We start from the raw sequence: 13,318 nt of genomic DNA, 5'->3' as shown, positions 1-13,318 counted from the left end.
TGGGTTGGTAAGTTTGCTGACAACACAAAGATTGGTGGTGTTGTGGATAGTCTGGAGGGATGTCAGAAGTAGCAGCGTGACATAGATAGGATGCAAGGCTGGGCGGAGAAGTGGCAGATGGACTTCAACCAGGATAAATGTGTAGTGGTCCATTTTGGCAGGTCAAATGGAATGAAGGAGTATAATATCGAGGGTAAGACTCTTAGCAGTTAGAAGATCAAAAGGACCTAGGGGTCTGGGTCCACAGGACTCTTAAATAGGCCTCGCAGGTAAAGGATGTGGTCAAGAAGGTGTATGGTGTACTGGCCTTCATCAATCGACGGATTGAGTTTAGGAGTTGGGAGATAATGCTGCAGCTTTATGAGACCCTAGTCAGAGCCCTCTTGGAGTACTGTGCGCAGTTCTGGCCGCCTTATTACAGGAAGGATGTGGAAGCTATTGAAAGGGTGCAGAGGAGGTTTACAAGGATGTTGCCTGGATTAGGTGGCATGCCTTATGTGGATAGGTTGAGGGAATTCGGTCTTTTCTCCCTGGAGAGACAAAGGATGAGAGGGGACCTGATAGAGGTTTATAAGATGTTGAGAGGTATAGATCGGGTGGATTCTCAGAGGCTATTTCCCAGGACTGAAATGGTCATTACGAGAGAACACAGGTTTAAGATGCTGGGGAGTACGTACAGAGGAGATGTCAGGGGTAAGTTTTTCACTCAGAGGGTGGTGGGTGAGTGGAATTGGCTGCTATCAGTGGTGGTGAAGGCGAATTCGTTAGGGTCTTTCAAGAGACTTCTGGATGAGTACATGGGATTTAATAGGATTGAGGGTTATAGGTAGGCCTAGTAGGTAGGGATATGATCAATGCAACTTATGGGCCGAAGGGCTTGTTTGTGCTGTAGTTTTTCTATGTTCTATGTTCTAAAAACATTTTAACTGCTATTAGCAAGCACTGTTCATGATAGGCAATTTCAAACTTAGCTAACACTGCCTTATTTTGTAGGAGATAACCTTCTCTTACTTAAGAAGCAGTAATAGTATAGAATAGATGTAGAATAAAGATCCTTACAAATTATCACATCCAGCACTCCCAGGTCTGTTACATCATGGATTAGTTATGTGGATGCCAACATCAACTGACTTACCCTGGAAGTTTTATAGTGTGACATTTGCCTTTGCATTCACCTTATAAAAGTTGATGTTGTGTCCACAGGATTGATGCTAAGAATAAGAAGCTTTATTTAGGAGATGTTGGCTGTACACCTACTCTGCACAGTTATCCGCATGAAAGGTCACTCCCGGTGACATCTTGCATGCTTTATCTTAAAGTGCCCTTAAGCTTCAACGCTGCTGGTAAGAAATCACCATGGACACTATGAATACACATTTTCCTCCCCTGTTAAATCAACATCCCCAATACATGAAACAAGTATAACATGAACAGTCAATTAACAACAACAGTTGGTAAGTTAGATGATTTGGGTGTAATCATTCCCTGAATGGTTCTGGGCAAATTTGTGGCATCTGGCTCTTGATACTTGTTGTAACCTTTGGTGTCTTTGGCTTGATGTGATGTTTCAACCAGATCAACGTTATGACTTAGGTTGACTTGGTGCTTGAGGTGCTGGTTTCCCCATTTTGAATGAGCATTGACTAATTGAAAACATGCATCCTTCAAATGGTCCTGTATAATCACTGTGTACCCATTACCAAGCCTCTTCTGGTCATTCCCATGGATGCAACGGTGCTAACAGTGGCAGGTTTCACACTTTTGCACAAGACAAACAGGCTCCCACCTTCACCTCTATTTCAGGTCTAGTCCAGGCCACCAGAAATTCTCACAATTCCATGATGGTCTTCATAAAGTTAAAGTTTAAAGTTTATTTATTAGGGTCAGAAGTAGGCTTACATTAACACTGCAGTGAAGTTATTGTGAAAAACCCCTATTCTCCACACTGCAGCACCTGTTCAGTACACTGAGGGAGAATTTAGCATGGTCAATGCACCTAATCAGCACACCTTTCAGACTGTGGGAGGAAACTGGAACACCCGGAGGAAATCCATGCAGACACGGGGAGAACGTGCAGATTCTGCACAGAGGGTGACCTAAGCTGGGAATCGAACACAGGTCCCTGCTGCTGTGAGGTAGCAGAGTTAGCCACTATGCTACCACACTGCCCATAATTGGTTCAATACTCATTTTCTTAATGGAGGTGGAATTACTCATCCCCCAAAGGACACACCCTGCCTGTACAGATAACTCAAATCTTCAAGTGGAGTACGGCTTCAAATTAGGGTTTACTCCTGAGGCCTTGCCTCGAAACACCATGTCCATTACCTTGGAGAACACTGGATCACATTGCATGTGCTCCTTCACTTGTCCTGAGGTGACAGGAGTATTAGCTAACTGTTTGAAGTAGAACGTGCTTCCGCTTGAACTACTAATTGACGGACTAGCTGGTAAGTCATTAAGGAGGAAATTGCGAGGCATCTTGAAGGGAATTGCTTGATAGAGCAGACGCAGCACGGTTTCATTAAAGGGAAGTCGTGTCTGACAAATTTACTGGAGTTCTATGAGGATGTGTCTAGGGCAGTGGATAGAGGAGAGCCGGTGGATGTGGTCTTTCTAGATTTTCAGAAGGCGTTTGACAAAGTACCTCACAAGAGGTTATTGCGGAAGGTCGAGGGACATGGAGTTGGGGGTAGGGTGTTAGCGTGGATAGAGGATTGGTTGTCAAATAGGAGGCAGAGAGTGGGGGTCAACGGGTGCTATTCGGATTGGCGGATGGTGATTAGTGGAGTGCCCCAGGGGTCGGTGCTGGGGCCTCAGCTTTTTACCATTTATATAGGTGATCTGGAGGTGGGAACCGAGTGTAGGGTGTCGAAATTTGCTGATGACACCAAGATTGGGGGAACGGCAAATTGTGCGGAGGGTGTGGAGAGTCTGCAGAAGGATCTAGATAGGCTGGGCGAATGGGCCAGGAAATGGCAAATGGAATTTAATGTTGGCAAGTGTGAGGTGGTCCACTTTGGTAGGAATAATGGTAGGAAGGACTATTACTTACGGGGCGAAAAACTGCAGCAGGCGACGGTGCAGAGGGACCTCGGGGTCCTTGTGCATGAGTTGCAAAAACCCAGCTTGCAGGTGCAGCAGGTGGTCAGGAAGGCGAATGGGATGCTGGCCTTCATAGCGAGGGGGATTGAATATAAAAGTAGGGAGGTCTTGCTGCAGCTGTATAGGGCATTGGTGAGGCCGCAGCTGGAGTACTGTGTGCAGTTTTGGGCGCCGCACCTGCGCAAAGATATTTTGGCCTTGGAGGGAGTGTAGAGGAGGTTTACTAGGCTGATACCGGAGTTGAGGGGGTTGAGCTATGAGGAGAGGCTGAATAAACTAGGCTTGTACTCGTTAGAGTTTAGAAGAATGAGGGGAGATCTCATTGAGACGTATAAGATGATGAATGGGATGGATAGGATAGAGGTGGAGAGACTCTTCCCGCTCAAAAAAGACAGTAGGACTAGGGGGCACAGCCTCAGGGTAAAGGGGGGGGCGGTTTAGAACGGAGTTGAGGAGGAACTTCTTCACTCAAAGGGTGGTGAATCTCTGGAATTCTCTGCCCGTTGAAGTGGTGGAGGCTGCCTCGCTAAATATTTTTAAGACGCGGGTTGATGGGTTTTTGATAAGAGAGGGGATTAAGGGTTATGGGGAGAGGGCGGGAAAGTGGAACTGAGCCACGACAGATCAGCCATGATCTTATTGAATGGCGGGGCAGGCTCGAAGGGCTAGATGGCCTACTCCTGCTCCTATTTCTTATGTTCTTATGTTTATGTTAAGGGTAGGTGGGAAAGTCCATCTGCATTACCATGAAGGCTTGACTGATGATCCTTGATAGTATACGTATGTGCTGACAACAGCAATGCCCATCTCTGCATTTTGCTCACTGTCAGCGATAGAATCCCTGTATGAAATCCAAAAATTGTTGTCAATGGATGATAATCCATCAATATTGTGAATTTCTTCCCATGCAGGAATTGGTACAACCTTTTTATCCCAAAGATAATGCTTAATACTTCTTTCTTGATCTGCACATAGTTACTTTTGGCTTTACTCAATGTTCTGTTCGCAAAAGCAATGGGCTATTCTTCACCTGATGGCATGATATTGGATACCACTGCCTCAGTGCCATAGGATAATGCGTCACACGCTAACTGAAGGATAGATTTGGATCAAAACATGTCAGGTCTTCTGACTTGAGCAGCACCTCCTTGGTTTGCACAAACACTTCCTCATCTTGATCCACCTGTTTCCACTTGTCATTTTGATACAGTATATTATGCAAGGATTTTAAATGGTTGCCAAATTTGGAATAAACCTTCCATAGTAATTTGGTAATCCTAAGAAAACTCAAAGTTGGTTAACATTCTGAGGTGCAGGTGCCTCAGTTTTGATCTTTGAAGGAGACTCGTGAAGGCCCTTTGCATCGATTACATGTACCAAATGTTCAGCTGAAGACTGGAAGAATTTGCATTATTCCTTAAGGACTCTCAACCCATAATCCTCCAATCTTTGAAGAGTGGCATCCAGATTGTGAAGATGTCCTTCCTTTGTCAGTCATCCAGGTTACACTGGACTTCACTTAACCTGCTTGAGATTTGGTCCATTGCTCTTTGGAACACCGTCGGAGCTGAAGTGATGCCAAATAGTAATCTACTATATGGAAACAGCCCTTTATGTGTCACAATCATCATGAACTGTTGCATCTCCTAATCTACATTCACTTGTAGATATGCTTGACTCAGGTCGATCTTACTGAAATGTTGGCCTCAAGCCAACACTGCAAACAGGTCATTGATAAGGGTTAGAGGGTATTGTTCCACACACAGTACAGGATTAATTGTTACTTTGAAGTGAACACAAATCTGTATGGATCCATTTTTTTTTATAACTGGTATGTTTGGTGTAGCCCACTCACTAAGGTTGACATGTTCCAAGAATCTCATCTTCACCATTCATTCCAAATCACTTCTACATTAAGTCTGATCACAGCCTTTAAACATATATCCCTCCTTTAATCTTCAACTTCATTAGGATGTCCTTCAAACTTTCCAGTACACAGTCAAACACAACAACAGTTTCTTCAGGATTTTGGTATTCTGGATTCTGAATCTTTCATAAGATTTACTTCAGCCCAGTTTCATTGGCTCTTTTCCAACTAAGTTCACCCCATTAAGCCGGATTATTGCTTTTGACTATATGTAAGGAGAAATCTGCTGTCTGTCCATTTAATTGTACTGTTATATCAATGCAGCCCTCCTATGGAATCATTTCACCAATGTAAGTCTTCAACACAATTTTTGTGGGACAGTGAGGAATATGTTGGAGATTTTCTTTGTAGGCAGTCTCTGGCACCAGTGAAAATGCTACTCCAGTGTCTACCTCCACCTTTTTTTCAGCTGTCCATCCAGCAGTTGAGTGATCCAGTATCTATTTGTAACACATTCAATGACAATTTGTCCTCAGACTGTGAATTAAATGTCTTCCCTCATTCTTGCACACATTATTCCCTTTCTACTGTTTGCCGGTTGCTTTATTTGGGTTTTGTTTTTTGCTACTTTTGCTCAAAGCTTGCTTCTTTATCCAACATACTCATTCAATCTGGCCCTTTCTTCCGCAGTTTCTGAGCATGTTTTCTTTGCATCAACAATCTGCTGCTGAGTGTCCAGTCTTCATACATCTATGGCAAGTACAAGTCCTTGTTTGCATTCAGGTTTTGTCTTGTGAATCCTTTTGGTTTAATTCAACTGCTGAGCTTCTTTGGCTGCTAACAACTTCCATGGCTTTCTTTAAAACCAGGCTGCTTTTGGTTAACAACCACTATTGAATTGCCTTGCTCCTTAAACCATAGATCAGTCTACCCCAGATTATATTCTTTAATACATTCCCAAACTCTCAGTGCTCTGCCAGTCTTTTCCACGTAGCCACAAACTGTGCAGTCAATTTCCCCTCTTCTTGAAAGTGCTTGTGCAATCTAAATCTTTCTGCAATGACTAAACATTTTAAGAACATAAGGACATTTGTTGGATAGTAGCCCTGCAAAATTCCACCGTCCCCTCCCCTGCTGCATCCCCCCCCCCCAATTATGCTCAGGAATATGGGACCTTCTATATCTTCTGTTATCCTGAAAGCATGAACAGAATAGTCAAACCATTCTGCGTACAAGCTCCATCACTCTGTATTCTTGTCAAACTGTCCATGGCACCAAAATATCCTGCCATTTTTTCTCTATGGAAGGACATGTGTGTGCACAGTGCACCATGAATTTTTAGCAATACCTTGCTTTTCCTCTCTTAAAACAAGGCACAACCTGAGCTTCAGCCTGTTTTGCTTGTTTTAAAATACCGTGTTCTAGATTTACTGTTGCAGATTAATGTTTACTCATGGCTACAGAGTTTATTCCGGTCAAAGCACATGGAAATCTTCTCTTCAAAGTTCTTTTCTTTGAATTTTTCAACAATGTTTTGTTTCCTTCCGGCGGCTGCCAGCGCTGTTCATCCCTTTCTCGTCACCAGTTTTTCTCTTCTGTCTAAAAGACGCGCAGGTTATGTGCATTGGCCATGCTAAATTCTCCCTCAGCGTACCCAAACAGGCACCAGAGAGTGGCAGCTAGAGGATTTTCACAGTAACTTCATTTCACTGTTGATGTAAGCCTACTTGTGAATAATAAATAAATAAACTTTTTAAATAAGCTTTTAAGGATTGATGCGAGAAGGCCATGGAGGTTCAACAAACTCAGGAGCTTTATTGAAAGAGACGTATTCAGTACAGGCTGCAAACCTACTCTCCACAGTTACCCGCATAATGGTCGATGATGTCACTTCCAGTAATGTCTTGCATACATTATCCCAAAGTGCTCAGTTGAGCTCCAATGTTGTTGGTAAGAAATCACTATAAATACCACAATAGTTGCATCCTATGTTAATTTTTTAAATTTGTTCTTGAGATGTAGGCATCTCTGGCAAGGACAGTATTTATTGCCCTTTCCTAACTGTCCTTGACAAGGTGGTAGTGATGTGCATTCTTGAATCACTGCAGTCCATGTGGTGTAGGTACACCCTCAGTTCTGTTGGCGTGGGGGTTCCAACATTTTGACCCAACAATAGGTGAAGAGATGGTTTCAAGTCAGAATTGTGTGCAACTTGGAGGGAACTTACAGGTGGTGGTGTTCCCATGCTCTTGTTCTTCTAGGTGGTAGAGATGGTGGGTTTGGAGTGCCATAGATCATATTTCAAAGGTGAAACTATCCTCAGAGGTTACTGGATAGTGGGCAAAGCCTACTGGATCAAGCTCAACTGTGCTGTCCCCTATGATTTAATATGCTGCTTACTCACACTGTATAGATTTCAAGGATGGCCACTTGGAGGGCTACAAGTGACTATGGAACTATTATGCAACAAAACTCAGTCCCTTTCCAGAGAGCAGGACACAAACATTGAATGGAAAAATAATGAAGACATATTGCTTCTTTGCGCTACATTCTTAAGCAGGCCAGTTGCAACCTGAGTATTTGTGCTCACAAAGCTCTTACAAGCGCATGAAACAGTCAGCATGAGAAATGAATCCACAGCCAGTAATTGATCACGGCATTAAAACAAATTGAAACCTAGAGAACAGCTCAGAGTAATCTGCCAGCTGCCACTTCAATTATCAACCGCCCAGTCAACCTATACCCAGTCCTCAGTCAGGCTTATTCAGAACATACAGTCAGTGTCCTCACATATTCACATTTAAATTACACTTTGAAAAGAAATTTACCTTAAAGTGTGCTCAGAGCAGAAAACTCTCAACAGTCGTCATTGAGAAAGCTCAGCCTACGTGAGAAGGTGACTTTTTCCTGCAAGACGGTTTCCCCAGCTGGCTTAAACTGCAAATACTCAAAGTCCACATTTTCTCATGGCAAACAGCCAAAGTTTCCTCCTTTTGTATGGAACAGATCCACAAGGTGAGTGGGCGCTGTCTCACTTCCCTGTGACATCATCAGGCACACACCTGACTGCCGACATCTGTGAGCAGTTGAAAAAAGGTGAGAGAAAATCAGATAAAGGAGAAGCTGTCAGCAACATAATCCAATACTTAACCCCTTTCTTCCTCACATTCCAGAGGCTGCATTTTTTTTTCACATAATACATTTTGACTGACTATAGGCAGATTTAAATCTTTCAGAGTAGCTGGATCTTTGTGCCAAACCTGGCAGAAAGTGCAGGGGGAGAGAGACCATCAACTGCTACATGGCCTACGAATATCTCTGGAATGTGTGACTTATACCAACCAAGTACCAGCACTCTTCTAAACTCTTCATGGAATCATAGAAGGTTTACAGCACTGAAAAAGACCACTCAGCCCATTGTGTCTGTGCCTGCTGAAAAATGAGCCACCCAGTCTGATCCCACTTTCCTGCTTTTGGTCCACAGCCTTGCAGGCATTTCAGTTGCACATCCAAGTACCTTTTAAATGAACCCCTGCCACTCCTGAAACTGTCTGTGGCTTTCACGTCTGTACTTGTATGGACACTGGCAGGGCTTGCACATACATCAGCTTTGCTGGAGTGACCGAAATGATATGAGCGTGAGACAATAGAAGTTACACTCAGGGAAATGAAAGAAATTTAAGGGACTCAGGTGCCCAGCTGTGAATATCAGCAGGTTATTGAAAGATGGAAGAACATCACAGCCATTCGCAATGCCCTCTGCAAAGAAATGGGTGGAATAGGACTCCTGGCTGATTTGTCTATTTCCTAGTACAGGACACTTTGGCCAAATGTCGTAACCAGGACACTGATTGAGACCAGGTACTAAATGAGGGGACCTTACTGCTCTCAAATGCTCAACCTTACACTGAGCAGTAAATTTTATGATTAGGAAAGCTAGGTGAAACGTGGTAATCCCAAAACCAATAGGGAGCTTAACCGAACCAAGTCAAGATAAAATATTACAGGTTAAATGTAATATAATATGATATGTTATATGTAAAATATGTAGGTACAGAGGAGGTATCGGGGTAAGTTTTTCACTCAGAGGGTAGTGGGTGAGTGGAATTGGCTGCCGTCGGTGGTGGTGGAGGCAAATTCGATAGGGTATTCGATAGAGACTTCTGGATAAGTACATGGGACGTAATAGAATTGAGGGTTATAGGTAAGTCTAGTAGGTAGGGATATCATCGGCACAACTTGTGGGCCAAAGGGCCTGTTTGTGCTGTAGTTTTTCTATGTTATATGTTCTATTCTTTCTGAATGCAACAGGGCCAGACCAAATAGGGATTTACTGACACCTTATAGTGTTCTTAAAGCTATCTTGTTTACACAAAAATGAGCACTTATACAGCACCTTATTCACTTTTCTTAGAAACTCCTACAAAATGGATTGCTTTGAAGTGCAATGACTATTGCAATATTGGTAAATAAATGTACTGTTTTTCACCAACTCCTACCCCACAAACATTAATGAGTTGAAAGGGTAATTAATGTGTGTTTAGTGGTGATGATTAAGGGTGGAATATTGGCCAGGGCAAGAGGTTGCGCAGCAACCTAACACTTCCCATGTAGTTCAAATACAAGTCGGCTCTTTTAAGTTCCCACATGTGTGCGGCTGCACAAAACAATTTTAAGGCCTGTGCGTTTAAACAAATCAGCCACAAATAAAAAACGTGTTCATTGCTGCTGGGTGGCTGAAACACAGACTTGAGAGAAAAGTGTCAGGCTCCTGGTTATTTTGACACGTTATCATTCGGGTTAAATAATGTGCTAGAACCAGAACACTCCACAGCTCAACATGAAATGCCAAGTGTCCATAATTTGCTATACAATGAATTTCACTTTATAATGGAATCTTCATTGAAAGTAAACCATATCTTCAGTCTGCCTTAGCTAGTAGCTGGGCTGCACAGTGGCACATTGGTTAGCACTGCTGCCTCACAGCACCAGGGAGCTGGGTTCAATTCCCAGCTTAGGTCACTGTCTGTGTGGATTCTGCATGTTCTCCCCGTGTCTGCATGGGTTTCCTCCAGATGCTCCAATTTCTTCCCACAGTTCAAAAGATATAGTGGTTAGTTGTATTGGCCAAACTAAATTCTCCCTCAGTGTACCTGAACAGGTGCCAGAGAATGGTGTCTAGGGAATTTTCACAGTAACTCCATTGCAGTGTTAATATAAGCCCACTTGTGACACTAATAAATAAACTTTAAAACATTGTTTTACACCATCATCGCCTTGTTAGTTAATGAGTCCTGTCCTCCACCATCACAGACCTTTCCTTTTGAACTTTTTGTCTCTCCTTCCCCCAGCCCCTCTCACCTTTGTCCTGCTTCTGTAATTTCTTACAGACTGTTAAATCACATTTTTTTTCCACTTTTGATGGTAGGCCTTTGACTTGAAACAACGAGCTGAATTTTCATCCTTAGGCAGAGGAATGTTTGGAGGGAGGTGGGCCAAAAGAGTCAAGGCACTGAGTACCCTGCTGATTTCTCTGACATGTTCCTGGCTCCCAGCAGCCTTGGTGAAGATGTTTTCTGTTGAGGATCACAGTAACTAATCTGCTGGAAAGTAATGGACAATCAAGTGAGGCAGGTCATGAGCCACTTGGGAGCTTGCTGCACACTGATCTAGGTTTTGAAAGTGATGGGGGGAGGAAGGAGGGGGAGACCTAAAAGCTTCAGCCCCTGAATCTGCACAACAGGTTTGAGATTCTTGCTCCCAGTGTGGACAAGAACAAGGACTGCAAGGTGGACAAGAAATCTGCCCACAGTACAGTGGTGCAGGGAGAGGTCAAAGAGGAAGAAAAGAAATGTAGTGGTAATTGGGGATAGTGTAGTTAGGGGCATAGACACTGTCCTTTGTGACAAGGATAAAGAATACCAAAGGGTGTGTTGTCTGCCTGGTGCTTGGGTCCAGGATGTCTCATCTGGGCTGCAGAGGAACCTGGAGTGGGAGGGTGAGAATCCAGTCCTTGTGGTTCATGTGGGTGCCAATGACATAGGCAAAATAGGAACTAAGGATCTGCAGAGGGAGTATGATAATCTGGGAACCAAATTAAAAAGCAGAACCAACAAGGTGGTTATCTCTGGATTACTACCTGAACCATGCACAAATTGGCGCAGGGTAAATAGGATTAAGGAGATGAATGCGTGGCTTTATGGGGCACTGGCACCACTACTGGGGCAGATGGGACCTGTTCAGATGGGATGATCTTCATCTGAATCGTGCTGGGACCACAGTCCTGGCGAATCGTATAACTAGGACTGTAGATAGGGCTTTAAACTAATTAGTGGGGCGGAGGGTGCAGGGGTGGGGGAAATTACAAAATCTAAAGTAAAGGAGCGGGTACGAGTGCAGGTTAATGTTGAGGATGTTCCACTAATTAAAGGAGTAAGGCGCACAAGAGAGGTTAGTAGCGTTTCTACTAATAAGGTCCACATAAAGGCTGGTATAAAGACACTTTACCTGAATGCACGAAGCATTCGGAACAAAGTGAATGAGCTGATGGCGCAAATCCATACAAATGGGTATGATCTAGTGGCCATTATGGAAACGTGGTTGCAGGGTGACCGGGACTGGGAACTGAATATCCAGGGGTATCAGGCGTTTAGAAAGGATAGACAGGAGGAAAAAGGAGGTGGGGTAGCTCTGTTAATTAAGGATAATATCAGGGCGGTAGTAAGGGAAGATATAGGCTCCAAAGAGCAAAACGTGGAATCGTTGTGGGTGGAGATAAGGAACAGTAAGGGGAGAAAGACACAGGTGGGTGTGGTCTATAGGCCCCCAAATAATAACTTTGAGATGGGGCGGGCTAAAAACAAACAAATAATTGATGCATGCAGAAACATAACAGCGATAATTATGGGGGATTTTAATCTGCATATTGATTGGATGACCCAAGTCAGACGCGGTGGGCTTGAGGAAGAGTTCTTGGAATGCTGTCGGGATAGTTTCCTTGAACAGTATGTGACAGAACCTACGAGGGAGCGAGCTATCTTAGATCTGGTGCTGTGTGACGAGGCAGGTAGAATTAGTGATCTTCTTGTGAGGGATCCTCTTGGGAAGAGTGATCATAGTATGGTTGAATTTCTGATGCAGATAGAGGAACCTGTATCCTCTGTTTGAACAGAGGGGAGTATGATAGGATGAGAGAGGAATTGGCGAATGTAGATTGAGGGCGCAGATTGGTTGGTAGGACAGCTGAGGAACAGTGGAAGATTTTTAAGGAGATCTTTTTCGGTATTCAGCAGAAATATATTCCTATAGTAAAGAAGGACTGTAAGAGAAGAGATAACTATCCGTGGTTATCGAAGGAAATAAAGGAGAGTATTAAATTAAAAGCTGATGCGTTCAGAGCAGCTAAAAATAGTGGGTGATTAGAAGATTGAGGAAGATTTAAAAAACAACAAAGAATGACTAAGAAAGTGATAAAGAAAGGAAAGATAGAGTATGAAGCTAAACTAGCTCTAAATATAAAAAATGATAGTAAAAATTTTTACAAATATATAAAGAAGAGGAGGCTGGCTAGAGTGAATGTTGGACCCTTGGAGGACGGGAGGAGGGATTTAGCAGTGGGTAACGAGGAACTAGCTAAGTTTTTTGTGTCGGTCTTCACGGAGGAGGACACAAATAGCTTGCCAAATATTAAAAATAGAAGGATGGTAGGAGATGAGGTCCTAAATGCAATTACTGTCACTAGAGAGGTAGTGCTTGATAGACTAATGGGACTGAAGGTAGACAAGTCCCCAGGACCGGATGGAATGCATCCCAGGATTCTGAAAGAAATGGCAGAGGTGCTAGCGGATGCCTTAGTAATTACTTATCAAAATTCGCTGGACTCTGGGGAAGTGCTGGAAGATTGGAAAACGGCTAATGTTACACCGCTGTTTAAAAAAGGTAGCAGACGAAAGGCAGGGAGTTATAGGCTGGTTAGTTTAACGTCTGTAGTTGGAAAAATGCTAGAATCCGTCATCAAAGAAGAAACAGCGAGACACCTAGAAAAGAACGGTTTGATCAAGCAGACGCAGCACGGATTCATTCAGGGGAAGTTGTGTTTAACGAATTTACTGGATTCCTATGAAGATGTGACTAGTGCGGTCGACAAAGGGGAACTGGTGGATGTGGTGTTTTTAGATTTCCAGAAGGTGTTCGATAAGGTGCCTCACAAAAGGTTGCTTCAGAAGGTTAGCGTGCACAGAGTTGGGGGTAAGGTGTTAGTGTGGATAGAGGATTGGCTGTCTAATAGGAAGCAGAGAGTTGGAATCAATGAGTGCTATTCTGGTTGGCAGTTGTTGACTAGTGGAG

The 13,318-nt window shown here is 43.5% G+C and overlaps 1 protein-coding gene across 1 annotated transcript in view; it reads right to left on the bottom strand.

Moving 5' to 3' along the window:
* Window positions 1-7,930, bottom strand: part of stard8 (StAR related lipid transfer domain containing 8) — a 198,531-nt gene extending 190,601 nt beyond the window's left edge. The window contains exon 1 of the mRNA XM_080187504.1: window positions 7,801-7,930. The gene's annotated coding sequence lies outside the window, so the exon portion shown is untranslated. The remainder of the gene's footprint in view (window positions 1-7,800) is intronic.
* Window positions 7,931-13,318: the final 5,388 nt, after the last annotated feature.

This window comes from Carcharhinus amblyrhynchos, chromosome 4 (assembly GCF_965287045.1).
Source record: "Carcharhinus amblyrhynchos chromosome 4, sCarAmb.v2.hapA, whole genome shotgun sequence".
NCBI lineage: Eukaryota > Metazoa > Chordata > Chondrichthyes > Carcharhiniformes > Carcharhinidae > Carcharhinus > Carcharhinus amblyrhynchos.
Note: the sequence above shows the minus strand (reverse complement) of the source record. Positions and strands in the feature narration are given on the sequence as shown.